The following is a 15,437-nucleotide window of genomic DNA, read 5'->3' as shown; positions in this document are numbered from 1 at the left end:
GGGGTAAGTCATTGATGGTTTACATTAGACATCTCGTACCATAAATATTGGACAGCCAAATTAGTTTAACTTGCCTGGGACATAAATTACAGTGCAACAAGAAATTCTAGAAAAAATGATCTAATTGCCAAGCCGTAGTAGGTGGCCGAGTGGATATCATCATTCGCTTGCCCTTATCCCATTCATTTGGGGTCGGCGCAACATGTCTTTTCCTTCCATATCTTTCTGTCACCCGTCATCTCATCATTCACTCGCGTTCGTTTCATGTCATCTCTCACACAATCCATCCACCGTTTCCTAGGCTTTCCTCTGCCGTTCCATCCCTCCACATTCATTCGTAATACCTTTCTCGTCACATGACTTTCATCCCTCCGCATCACTGGTCGAGTGGATATGACGTCCTTATTTTAATCCGAAGGTCGCGGGTTCAAATCCTGGCTCGTATTTATTAGATATTCGGTATTTATGTACGCAATATCATTTGATATTTAAGTACCACACAGCTTTTCGGTGAAGGAAAACATCGTGAGGAAACATGCATACATTTGCGAAGAAATTCAAAGGTGTATGTGAATTCCCCAACCCGCATTGCACCAGCGTGGGGACTATAGCCCAAGCCGTCTAGCGCATGAGAGTAGGCCTGTGTCCAGCAGTGGTATGTATATAGGCTGAATTATTATTATATTATATAATTGCGAAACATTATAGCAACATCAGTTGACTTGTCACAACTATCACAATTTTGTGTGTTAAAACAAAATAGGACATTATTACACAAATTGACTAAGTCCCACGGTAAGCTCAATAAGGCTTGTATTGTGGGTAATCAGACAATGATATATAATATATATATATATATATATATATATATATATATATATATATATATATATATATATATGGTTGATGGATTTTTCTTGAGAAATGAGAAATTTGATTTGCTTAAAAACATGGTCAGTACAAAGAACACATAACAACACATAAGAACATATAAAATAGGTATTAAGTTTCACATGATTATTAATAAAGTATTATTGCCAAAGCATAATCAATTTATTTATAACAGGTACCGGCAATTTTGTTTCTCTTAAGCTATCCCACTATCCATCAACTGAATAGCAACGTTCCGCTAACACCCATTGCGAAAGTTTTCTTTTCAATTCCTTTTTAAGAGAAAAAGATAGAAGAGGAAGAGAATCTGATCGGCATCGGATAGCAACTGTACGTAAATAATTGTGTTTTTTTGTTGTTTTTGGTTTTGTCGTTACTGTAAATACATTCAAAAACTACACAAATTCAGCGCATCAATGAACAGACAAACGTAAATGAAGAAACTATAATCAAAAGAAACTATAATCCGTATTTCTAGACTACTAATCTACTATTTTTGCCAAAAACTTGTCTCAAACAATAAAAGACCTTCCAATCAACAAGTTTAAAAAAAAAAATTTTATGGCTTTGTGACATGTGTTTTTATTCCATACGTGAATACTTTGATTATGAAATTGAACAGTTATAGAAATTTGAAATTGTAATAAATCGCTGCATGATTTTTCTAATGTTAATAATTAATCTGACATGTTATTTTTAATATTCTCATGTTATTTAATGTTATAGTGCGACTATACCTACCTCAAATTTGCATGCTACACTAAGCAGAGTATGGTTGGACTAAAATATATTATTGTACACCTTTGTAAACCCATATTCAGCAAATAAATAAATACAAATACAAATACAAATGGTTCTAGAATCCCGTTTTTGCGATGGAAGTGTAAAAAAACTTACGACGTCAAATCACTCAATCTCAAGTAAGTAACGTAATCTATGAGTGATACGGGTCTTATATCGCCCATGATCGTAATTCCAATAAGTCGAGCACAGTAGGTAGTGAAGGCTACACCAGAGTGTACGAGTATGTTATCTTTCAAAGGGTAGGCGTTTTTGACCAACTGTAAGGACGAGCACTAAGTGTTTGCAGCTCCTATACGAATCCTTTACGACCCGATTCGAAGAATGATTAAGACACGTTTAAGATCTTGGAAAGATCTTTAAAAGATCGATAACTAAACGACATGTCAAAATTGACGTTTATTTCGATTCCGCTGTGATCCCAATAAGATCCATCTACGATATTTCTAACGTCAAAATGACATTGGTTACCCGAATCGAGCTACTTCTGTCAATTATACGACCGATAAACCATATCTAAATGAGAACTTATCTAAACCAGAAATTATAGTTATCGTATTGCATTCTTCGAATCGGGCCGTTACTGGACGGTATATCCGGTTTTGTCATAGCCCTAAGTAGACGCCGAGACATTAATTTGCATGTTAGCTTGTCCTGTTATTGTAGTCTTTAGCATTATTTAAATAAGTTATGTAAGTTACTAACACATATATGGGTTAGTAAATATGTTCTGATTTACTATTAGAAGTATTAAAACGAATTAAATTATTTTTAGAAAATATTTATGATAAAAAACAGTATTTATTGACAATAACAATATACATAATGGATATATACAGATGATTACTATAACTAGCTTATATCTAAAATAGGCCCTTGAGGCATTGTACCAAGGATGCTGGCGGCATTTCCTCGTTGTATCGCAATACTGATACGTTGTGCGAGGAAATATTTTAATTGTTTTTATTTCAAGTAGAAACACTTCTATGTAAATTATAAACTGAAATAAATGTCATATACCAAGAAAAAGTGCCCCAGGCTGGAATCGTACCAGCGTCCTCTGCTATCGCGGCAGGTGCCTGAGCCACTCGGCCACCGGGGTCACGGCAGCATTGGTCGAATTTTTCCAAGTATATCCATTTCTTACTGATTTTCTGATTGGTCCTGGACGTTAGCCGCGTTAATCAAATGCAAATCAGTCTTTCATCATCCTCCATGCTATCAACAACCACTTCTACATTTAAGTAACCGTTTTGGCAAGAACCCTTGTAAACCAGTACCTTTTGGAAGATTATACTTCACTTCATTACAAATCGAAATTTTATTTGAGTCGTCTAGATCCTGACCTGCACGGCGGCTACATAGTGTTAAAAATGCTTCAGAGAAGGCTACAGAAACGCTTAAAGATTATTCTGGTGCAAAAGGGAAGAAATCACAAAAAATTACATTTCATGAGTGTGAAAGAGATGAAAAAACGTTACCACTTTTGAGTTTCATAGCAGCCGCTAGCAGCCGCTTATATGTGATTTCTTCCCTTTTGCACACTTCACCTATCTTTAGGCGTAAGCGTCATTGACGGCGCTTGATTTCGTCACTCAAATCTGTGGAAAACGGCGAAATGCTGAAATACCAATTTTCGACTCGAAGTTCGCGCAGATCCGCCTCGACCATGTCGCTCCAGCGATACTTAGGCGAGCCAGGTACGCTATTTTCACGTTCCGATCTTCATCTATTCTCTCAAAGTGGCCCAACCGGTTGGTTTCAATTCTAATAGTAGTATTTAAATGCCTAATAGTAGAGATAGTATTGAAGGAGCACAGAAATAATGAAAGGGAGCCACACGAAATCGAGTGCTCGAAATTCAAAAATCACCCGTTAGATCTGAACCCCTAGTGTAAATTTATTCGACAGCGTGACGTGACGTACGCGTTTACGTTCAGTCTCATTTTGTATGGGATTTAGAAACAGCGCGCCAAGCGGAACTTTTGGAAACTCAAAAACCCATACAAAATGAGACTTAACGCAAACACGTACGTCACGTTTCACTATCGAATAAATGTACACTAGGGGTACTGCGGTTTGCACCGGTGGAATTAGCAGTAACCTTCGGCCCAATTCGAACAATTCTTATAAGGTTTTTCAACCAAAAACGTCACTTTTGACACTGACAGATCGGTATCCATCGCTGTTACATTCTTTAAGCATTGTTCGAATTGTTTGGCACCAATTAATTATGTAAAACTTAACGGGCTACATAGCGTGGCCAAGATTACTATTTTTGACCGATGACCGATTTTCATTGCTGCTGAGTATACACGGCTAGAGGCGATAATCTTCAAAGGTGCACGAATCAATCACACAGTAGACGTCTTGAAAAGAATCCATTTTCTCCTAATAGTGCTTACTAGGCAAAATCTGATGGATACGGGCGAAATCTGATAGAGTTTTCGTATTTGCTATATGGAATTAGATGAACACGGTGTAAAAATGTGTAGGTATTATAGGCGCCAATAATCTAACGAACGAACATACAAATCAGTCAAACACCGACTATTTTTGAATATTTTAAAATAATAGTAGTTACTGCTATCATCTTAGTGCTAGAAAACTTTTTCCACTTCTAAATATTTTACATTTTCCATGATTTTTTTGTACGTTATCGACACAATGAAAAACTAGGTTCATAGGTGTTCCCTTGTTTTAAGCAAAACAATTTTTTTTTTCAAAAAAGCGAATCCTGTAAACCTAGAATATATTCTGCTGAAGCGATCGACATTAAAATCAAAGTGATTTCTTGAGATTTAGTTAGTGGAAACCGTTTTCTCCCAAAATGGAATTTCATAGAAAAATTACCGTTACTTCGTTAGATTCAATAGTTATTTGTACAACAAGAGAGCAAAGTTTGATATTTCTTCGAGTGCTCATTTTGAGCCCAGTGCAAGTCTAATTTAGAATCTTGAGCGTAGTAAGGGACATATAAGCGCACGAGATGTAAGTAACTTTGATTTCGTGTAGTACACAATTTTTTTCACGACAGCAGTGAGAACATATTTGGAAGGTAAAAATACAACCTGAAAAAATATAATCGTCTTCATCACTATTTCACTCATATTTTCTTAAGGTATTCTAACAATTAAGTTTATTTACCGCAATAAAACAGAACGAACGAAATTTCAATTAAATAATACGGAAATAATGAAATAACGAACGTAAATTGACAGTTCAAACGAACAACTTTTTTTTGTAAAAAAGTGGCTGTGACATAATCGGACAGACGTCGGACATGACGAATCTATAAGGGTTCCGTTTTTTGCCATTTGGCTACGGAACCCTAAAAAAGAACTTTGTAAGTTACGGTCCGAATTGCGGATACAACAATTTGTCAGATCAGTAGAGATCGTTAATAGTAGAATTATTTACTTTGCGTAACAATTGCTTATATTTTTTTAGTTCATTGTTTTGATTGTACAATAAAATACGTAAAATATGGTGATGTTATTACATTTTCAACTTTTATTTCATTAATTAATTATTACGAATGAAGATCCGTAGGGTGTTTTGGGACGACGCGGTCTGACTTATTTCGGGGGTCTATTATAAACCGTCAATATACCGTTGAATTACGCATGCACTTTTTTTGTCTCTTTCTTTTTGCTAATGACGTAAAAGGGGCAAAGAGAATAGAATCCAAATATTTCGAACTTGTATTAGGTCCCGCACGTTGAAATTACTGTTATTTTGTCTCACATTTGCTGCTTAAAAACAGTGAGCAAAATGCTGACGTAAAAAAAGCTATTCTTCCCTCTTAAAGTTACAAGCAGTTATTTAATTTGCAATGTATATACATACGAGGTAATTATGTTAGTACGGGTCAAGTCTTGCAAATTAAATTTGACCTGCGAATTGGGTGACAATTCAATATTATGGTACTATCAAGCTTAACTGATGATGGAGACAGGCTTGACCATGGGAACTGTGATAAAACAATGTAACCTAGTTGTGTTTGGGGTTGTTAGAATTGTCTGAGTATTAGTTGCCTGTGGAAAGAAAAGTACAGTCAGCGATAAAAGCTTGTGCCAAAACTGATTAAAAAAAAACATATTTAGTACTTTTTTGAAACAGCTGGCTGTGTGTCACTCGCACTAATAAGTGCAAGAGAGATGCCTAAACATGACTCTTCAGCCCATTTCAAACGTCAAACAACCAACGAACGTCAAGGTCGTGACATAAAAAGATCAAAACCTTAAAAATATTGAAATCAGAATCAGCCTCCTATTAAGATTATCACACATTTAAATTTTAAACTAAGAAAATGTGTTGTCAGCTTTTGCGAATAACTGACAGGCCGATATCATCCGGCTACAGGAATGATATCTCCATATACCAAAAAGTGTCATCAAAAAACCTTAAATAGGTGGCGCTACAATACCTAGAATACTTGAAAAAAAAATCAAATCATAGACAGCGCACTTCACTCCGTCAATAACGCCTAGGTTCTTAGCTACTCTAGCGCTACTCTGGAGAGATTTGGAACTATTATTTATAGCTGACCACTGGACACTTTTGCATAAGTTCTGCCTATGGAGATTGCGTTCCTTAACTCTACCTTCCATACGTCCGGCGAACTGGTAATCAGGCTTGGGCTCCGCGGGAACTTTATCCCAAGAATTGTCACAAATCGTTTTTATGAACGATTTTTGCAAGTCGAATCGAAGCCATGTAACTCCTAACAGCAATTTGTATTTAAATCGCTGACCTAGTCCAGTGGGTCTATTCTCGCAAGGATTTGACGTGCATTGCAATAGTATTGGGGTCAGATTGATCAGGAGGCCAAATCTTAGGATTCTTGAATTTTATACCTAACTCTAGTTAAATAGATAGATGAGAAAATCACTAACCAATCAAACTTAAAAAATATATGGGAATAAGAAAAAAATACAAGACCTCAAAGTTTCATAATTTAAGTTTTTTAAAAACATCCAAAAAGGAAAAAGTTCGTATCCATACATCAAAAAAAAATTAGCAACTATTATGTGACTTTTCTATTGCTATTTGTCCCATATGGACATCAGTACCCCTAGTGTAAATAAATTCGATTTCGAAACGTGACGTACGCGTTTGCGTTTAGTCTCATTTTGTATTGGATTTAGACAGAGCGCGCCAAGCGGGACGTTTTGGAAACTCAAAATCTTATACAAAATGAGACTTAACGCAAACGCGTTCGTCACGTTATGATGTCGATCAAATTTACACTAGGGGTACTGATTATCACAATAAACCTGATCGAATGACACCGTTAAAATTAGTCAACTAGTCTATTCTGAGTTATCCTTGACGATAGTTCACTGAAAAAGAAGCTCGTTGATGTCTTTCGTTTTATCCTTTTATCTACTGAGATACGTATGTACCTAATTTTGTTTAATTATTTAGGTTGTATAGTAGAAAAGTATTGTTTTAGTTGATTGTTGAGTTACTTTCATAGAAACTTTATAATAAATGGTTAGCCATGTCAACGGATTATGTCAATTGAATTGTGCCACTAAAGTGATATTAGTGTTTTCTTAACCGGATTAATTGGAATTAAATGTGCGTGCGTGAATTTAGGCGTACTTTTAATGGAAGTAGAGCAAGAAGCAATGAATGGGGATCAAGTGTGTCAGGGTCCATGATCGGGACGTCCTGATAAATTAGTGGGACCGACGTGGACGGCTTTATGCGAAGAATTTTTGATCTAATTGGGTGTCTAAATAGTAAAATAAAAAATAACATCTTTATTTATTTATCTCAGTTTGATTAAAAAAAGGATACAATAAAAATATTTTGCTATACAACTAAACCTAATTAAAAACTTAAAATTTAACTCTAAACAGGGCCCCTGCGGCATAGTGCCAAAGGTGCTGGCAGCATTTCCTCGCTGAGCAAGGAAGCTGCCAGCTCTTCTGTCCCCAGTGTCATCGACTAGCCGCTTGGCCAAATCCGCAAACAAACTGAGCGCCCGGGGTCCACAAATCGAGGGTCTCGACACCAAAGGCTATAAAGTTGTAATTGACGTCAAGACCTCCGTATTTCCACCTCTTGAGGTTCTCAGCAGCCTCTGCAGCCACGCCCGCTTTCTTTGTAGTATCGTGACGGGGCCAGTGTGTCCACACGTCGCGTCCCACATCAATTTATCCCATTATCACCAATCACATTATATTTATCAACGCACATGTTATATCTCAAGTATCCATACGCTACAGAAAATACTATCAATCGCACGTGTATTCTTGATTACCTCCGAAGTGGTATTAAATAATATGGTAATTAAGGTCATAACATTCTTTCTTAAAATCGTATTAAATTAAGATAAAATTGTTAGAACCTGAATCTGGGCGTACTTTTAATGGAAGTAGAGCAAGAAGCAGAGGGGATTAAGTGTGTCACGGCCCGTGATCGGGACGTCCCGATAAATTAGCGGGACTGACGTGGACGGCTTTACACGAAGTCTTTCGCCGTAATTTGTTGTGTAAACTAAAATCGATATAATTATAACAAGAAATTAATTTTGAAGAACTATCTAAAAGGCTGGTCGACTTCACAGGTGACCGAAGAGCTGGCAGCTTTCTCGCACAACGTATTAGCATCGCTATACAGCGGGGAAATGCTGCCAGCATCCTCGGCACCATGCCAAAGGGGCCAAATTTTTTAGACATATTTTAATTTTATTTAGTATTCGTTTTTAGTTTTAATTTAGTTTTATTTAATAGATAAGTTAGTTTATTTTTATAATGCCCAATTAAATGTATTGTTATACAAATTACATTATACTATTTTGTAGTAAAGAGTAACGTTTGCAAACAATACCACAATGGTAAGGAAAAATGAAAAGTGGAAAAACTCACTATCTCGGGTGAGACTCGAACTCGCGGCCATGGAATACCAGCCCATCGCTCTGCCTGATGAGTTATCGAGACATACCCGAAGATAGTGATATTTCCACCATACCCTTCATATGCTCGTAAGCTTCGCTGCCTTCGGGTATACCTCAGTAGCTCAGTTGACAGAGCGATGGGCTGGTAGACCATGATCGCGAGTTCGACTCTCGCTCGAAACAGTGAGTTTTTTTACTTTCCCTTTATTTATAAGCATAAATATAACACTATACTGTGGCCACTGTAAATGTATCATTTTAGCCTAATAGGCTGTATGCAAAAAGCGTTGTCGGCCAACTAAAACCGATATAATTAAAAAAAATACAATACAAGCCTTGGTAATTGTTTAGTATGTGGTAGGTAAACTATATTTTTAATTTAACAATAAAAGTGAGTGAGCCACGGGCTCGTGATACTACTGCCACTCTTGGTCTCACGGAATTTTAATGTAGAAAAGATATTGGTATATTTATTTTTCAAAAAAAAAATAATTTACTATGGCGGGATGTGAAAGGCGGGGCGGGTTTGCGATACTTTCGCCGTTCACAAAACTTGAGAAGCGACTTAGCCTTAATCTAGGGGCTTACTTGGTGGGTCCTCGTTCTTCGCTCAGGCTTGATCTGCAGAAATCGGGTCCTTTTTTGATAGGCGCACCTCGTGGCCCGCTGGATGCCAAAACCACTGTTGCTTCTCGATTTTGATCACAAATCCGACGTAGTCCATATGATTGACAACCCCGGGGCGAAATACAACACATAAAAAACACTAAAAAACTAATAAGGGCGGTGCTACGGCGGCGATGCAATAATATGCTTCCAAACGTAGGAGTTTCAAGCGAAAACTGATTTTAGTAATGGCCGCGGGCGTTCACGCCTTGTTGCCCCTAGGTGGCGCTGTCGTACTCAGTTTTTAATAGGCGAGTATCGCATTGGCTCAAACATAGCCCCGGCCTTGAAAGGTTCCCTTTTCAAACCAGGAAATAAATTTTACTAATTAAATATACAGATATGCGTTACAAACTAGAAGGGCCGCTTAAACAGCCGAGGGAATTTAAGAATAGAACGTAGTTATATACATTAACCTACTTTACTAACACTAATGATGTTACAAAAAAAAAAAAAAAAAAACGGACTAAGGGATATTAGAAGGAAGTGGACACAAACGTACTACCGGGCGCCTATACGTGCCATTCTTTGTTTTTACTAAGACTACTCTTATCGCGCCGTCTTTTCCTGGGTACGTCTCAATAACTATGCCCATCGGCCAGTGCAACGGCGGGGCGTTGTCAGTGATAATAAGAACTACAGTCCCAACGGTGATAGGTCGCGAATCTGTGTTCCATTTTTCCCGCGTTTGTAACGTATGTAAAAACTCCAGGGACCAGCGTCGCCAATACGATTGTACCAGTTTCTCGAGTAAACTATAACGAGATAATCGATGAGTCCTCTCTTCTGTTATCTCCGCGGCGGGTAGGGACCTTAAGGGTACGGTATTCAAAAAATGGGCCGGGGTGAGCGGTGCGGGCTCTGCGGGATCGGCACTCAAGAGGCCCAAAGGCCTACTGTTCAATACAGCTTCAATCTGACACAAAAGCGTGTAAAGCTCGTCGTATGACAATATTTGAGCGCCAATTACCCGAAATAGGTGAGTCTTAAATGATTTTACAGCCGCTTCCCAGCTGCCTCCCCAGTGTGGGGCGTTCGGTGGGATAAATCTCCATTTTACTTGATTTTCTAGAAGCTCTTTCTGAAAGATGTCAGAAAAACCTTGATTAAGGAGATTTTTCAAATGAGAATCAGTTCCGACAAAATTCGTTGCATTATCTGAATACATAGTATCTACCGGACCTCGACGGGATATAAACCGTTTCAGCGCGTTAAGGAACGTTTCTGAACTTAAGTCGGCGCATATCTCTACATGAGTGCTGCGCGTGGTCAGGCAAATAAAGACACAAACGTACATTTTTTGACTCTTAGCGCCGCGTCTTCGCACCAAGGTAACGTTGAGCGGTCCGCATAGATCAACTCCGGTATGCGCGAAAGCCTTGGAGATTTGTAGTCTGCATTCCGGCAGGTTTGCCATTGCTGGCGGCGTTGTTCCCTTTGGACGTGCCTTGAAACACCGCACACATGACTCAATTCTGGAGCGTACAATACCCCTAGCAGACAATATCCAATACCGAAGCCTTAACAATGAAAACAAATGTTTTTCACCCGCGTGGCAATTTTTGCGGTGCATATAATCTATAATCAGATTAACGACATGATCCTTACATGGCAGCAGAAATGGATGTTTGTGATCGAAGGTGAGATTAGCGTTGTCCAACCTACCTCCTACTCGCAACACTCCATCTACTAGGATGGGCCTAAGTTTCCGAATAGCCTTCGAGGCTGGAACTTTGCTAGCCTGATTGGCTTTCAAATATTCAGGAAAATGCACAGTCTGAATAGCCTTGATAGCGGCTACCTCAGCCGCTTCCGTGTCTTCTACCGTAATCGCGCCTTTGGATAGCAGCAATTTCATGAAACGTAATACGTAAACAATCACGCGCAGGTATCTTAACGAAGATGAGATCCTTTTGGACAACGTGTACAACACAGGCTCCTCCTCTGGGGGGGGCATAGTCGCAATAGTGGGTAAGGCTATCACCTTTTGTTCCGGCACTTCGCTCTCAGGGCTCGCAACGAAAGGTTTTATGGGCCATCTTGAGCGTTCCAGTCGAGCCCACGATGGACCTTGTAACCACAGGGGATGTTCCAATAGTTGGGAGGGTGTAAGCCCACGCGAAAGGCAATCGCTTGGATTTTCCTTCCCTGATACATGGAAGAAACAATCCGATGGCAAATTCTTCTGGATCTTTGCCACCCTATTCGCGACGAATATTTTCCATCGGTGGGGACTGGAGTGAATCCAGTGCAAGGTCACGGTCGAATCCGAAAACGCATATATTTGAGAGAGTGTGATTCGCGCGGTATAATGATCCATAACTACTCGAACCAATTTCGACATAATCAATGCCGCACATAATTCCAAACGGGCCAAAGACACAACCCTCATCGGGGCCAATTTCGATTTCGCGCACAAAAATCGCAATGATATGCTTTGATTAGCTACCACATGTAAGTACAGTACCGCACCATAAGCCTTCTCACTCGCATCTGCGAAGGCTAAAAGTGTAACCGTACAGGCAGACGTTACGCCTACGTGACGCGGTATTCTCATTTGGCTAAGAAGCGGTAAATCTCTAACGAACTTAGCCCACGTGTCAATAATAGCCGAGGGTGGAGTCTCATCCCATTCGATGTGTTCTAACCATAACTGTTTTATCATAAGTTTAGCATATAAGATCACAGGAGCCGCAAACCCTAAAATGTCCCACAATCTTGCCACTACCAATAACATGTTGCGTTTGGTGCATCGTTCTGTATTTGAGTTTACTTCAAATGAAAATGAATCGGACCGTGGCTCCCACTTTACGCCTAAAACCTTTTGAGAGGATCCGTCACCAAACTCAACCCAACTCGGGTGTAGGTATTCTTCAGGTATGGCCTTAAGGAGCTCTGGTGAATTACTCGACCATTTCATCAGGTCAAAACCACCCGCCTTAAACATATCGATGAGCTGTACCGCCGTTTCTGCAGCTATTTTTTCAGACGGTGCACTGGATGCAACATCGTCCATGTAGTAATCTCCTCGCTTGATAAGCTCAGCTGCGCGTGGATGCCGAGGTCCCTCGTCAACCGCCAATTGTTGAATGGTTCGTAAAGCCAGATAAGGGCTCACGGATAAACCGAAACAAACGCGCTCAAACTCGAATAATCGCAAAGGGTCGCCGGGGTTGAACCTATACAAGATCCGTTGGTATTTCCTAAACTCGGGGTGCACACGAATTTGAAGGTACATTTGTTTAACGTCGGCACAAAACGCGACGGGAAATAATCTGAAATTCAAGAGTACCAGAAATAAATCAGACTGTAGGTTAGGGCCTGGGTTTAAAATTGAATTTAACGAAACGTTCCTGTCGGTTGGCGCACTAGCATCCAGGACCAGACGCAATTTGGTTGAAATTTTGTCGTTTCGCACCACCCCATGATGGGCAATTACATAACCTTCCTCTCTACTGTCCCCTGTTACGGTATTCAAATAACCCTTCTCTAAGTAATCTCGTACAATGTCGTCGTAAGCGATTCGCAGGGCTGGCGTGGAGGTAAATTTCCTTTCCAGCGATAAAAAACGTTTCTGCGCATGCACCAGCGAATTCCCAAGTTCCTCTGGACTGCTTTTAAAGGGTAAAGCTACCGAGTATCGCCCTGAGTCATCCCGAGTGGTAGTATTTTTATAATTTTCCTCACAAGCTTGTTCATCGGCACTCATGAAGGTAGAAGTACAGGTAGGTACTTCTTCTAACTCAAAAAATTGTTCAACTAATTTATTTAGCGGTGCCCCCGTGAACGCACATAACGCCACGGTCCTTGGCTTTGACTGTGGTACTGCTAAGGGAGTCTTCCCCATTACTAAAAACCCTAGAGTGGATTCCAACACGTCCGGTGAGCCAGGTGGGCCGTGGACCCGACCGCTCAAAAGCAAGGTCCCAAATAGCTCGACTCCAATAAGTAGGTCAATGTCTCCGGGAACATGGAACTCATCATCCGCGAGCGGCACTCCAGACAGGAACGTAAGCGCGGCGCGGTCAACTCGAGCGGTAGGTACGGGGAGCGCTATGCGATCCGCTACTAACGCCGTAATATCGTAAACTGCATCCCTCTTATAGCAAGACCGAATAATAAGTTGTGCTTTACCTTTAGTAGTATTAGGAGCACCTCCAAATCCATTTACGGTAGTCGGCAATTCTTTATTTAAATAATTTAATGACAGCTTATTAAAAGCAGCGGTAGTTATAAAATGATTTTGAGAACCGTTGTCAATCATACAGCGCAGAGAGTGTGTTTTCCCATACTTGTCTACCGCGGTCACCTTGGCGGTAGCTAACATTGCTGTCGTTAATTCGCGTGCGACATTTGCTTGTAAATAATTATATGACACCTGTGCATTATTCGTAGCATTTGCTACCGAGGCAGGCGCAGAGAAAGATGAGTCCCAATGCGCGGGCGAATCCATGTTAGTGGGCGAGTCCATATTCATGGCCATCTCGGCACTCGGGGGGGGCAGAGAGGGCGCAGGGAGCGCGCCGCCGCTGTGCATCGTGGACGTCGTGCCACATTGACAAACTGTGCGACCTCTGATAACTACATCACCTTGTGTCACAGCCAACGAAGGGACAGCTACCTCAGTTGGTGGTAACAACGAATGGTGCGAATTAGCATTACAGCTATCGCATACTTGACTCGAACGGCAATTCCCACTCTTATGTTTGTGGCTAAGGCACCTTACACACGCACCGTATTTTTTAATTGCATTGTAACGTTCACGCGGGTTCAACCTTTTAAACTCTTTGCATTGATAAAAATGATCGTGTTTTTCGTTGCACAATTCGCATGCAGCTGAGTTTTCCACAGTTGTTACAAATGACTGAGGGCGCTTCGCGTTCGTGATCGACTGTTTACCCTGTAGCCTTCCCGTACGCTGGGTCGTATTCACACCTGCTACATTAGAGGTGGAACTAGGGTCCCCGCGCCGTTCCAATATTTTGGCTTGCTCCTTAATAAAAGTAAGAAAGCTAGCGTATTTAGGCAGCTTCTCTGAACGTACAGAATTTTCAAACATACGAGCAGTTTCGGGATCGATTTTCTTTAAGGCTAAGTTTAAGAATATAAATTCTTTCTTGTCCGATATTTCCAGTTTATCGAAGGCCGCGGCAGAGGTTGCAAAACAATCAACAAAGTCGTTCAACCCTTTCGCGGACGGCGAGTCTAACTGTTTAAAGTTAAATAATTCGTCCAAATAGGAAGTACCTAACAACCTTATATCTTCATATTTGTCGACCAGCGTGTCGTAAATTAATTTATAATTTTCACCACATGGAATAATTCCGGCTATTGTGGCTAACGCCTTACCCGAAAGTTGACCACAGAGATAAAACACTCTTTCCACATCCGTAAGGGCCGAATTACGATGCACCGTACTATTAAAACATTCGATAAATGCAGCGAATTTCTTTTGCTCGCCATCAAACGTCTGAAGAACAATAGGAGGGAGCTTTAAATTCGGTTTAAGATGCGCCGGCGCGGCTGCCGGCACCGGCGCCCCGTCGGACTTGCCGGGCGTCAATTGTTTTATGACATGTTGAATGTGCGAAAACATTTCCTCAAAAGCTTCCCATGTTTGGAACGACGGCACGTACTCTTCATCAGCTTGCATACGGGCAGCATTGAGCTGTTCTACCAGCTTATTAAATTCCGAACGTAGCGTATCAACGGTCGCCGATTGCGACATAAACCGTTGTTGGGACTTGGCCGTCCCGACGTGTAACGACAAGTCATAGACACCTTGTATTCTACCGAAATACGCCTGAATTTGAGCTTCTAATAGTTTAATATTAGGCCCTACTTTTTCTTCGGTATTTTTACCTGTCGACGACATTTTGCTCCAGCACACAAAAATAGTATATAAGTAGACTATATGTATATAGTTATGGCGTGAGACGATATTCTGTTTTGATTTATAATTATTTTGAATAGGTAGGTACGCCTATCAAAACGGATACTTAACTACGCGACTCGTCAATCGATAAGTATCTACCGACAATCAACGATAACAACGACAGCTGGCCGCGCAATAATTATACCGGCCAGCGGGATATTCACTGTCTACTTATATGTATCTATATGTACTCGCCACTGAATGTTTACTAGACGAACACTTAGAATTTATCAA

Source organism: Cydia pomonella, chromosome 4 (assembly GCF_033807575.1).
Source record: "Cydia pomonella isolate Wapato2018A chromosome 4, ilCydPomo1, whole genome shotgun sequence".
Lineage (NCBI taxonomy): Eukaryota > Metazoa > Arthropoda > Insecta > Lepidoptera > Tortricidae > Cydia > Cydia pomonella.
This window is presented reverse-complemented; position numbering follows the sequence as displayed.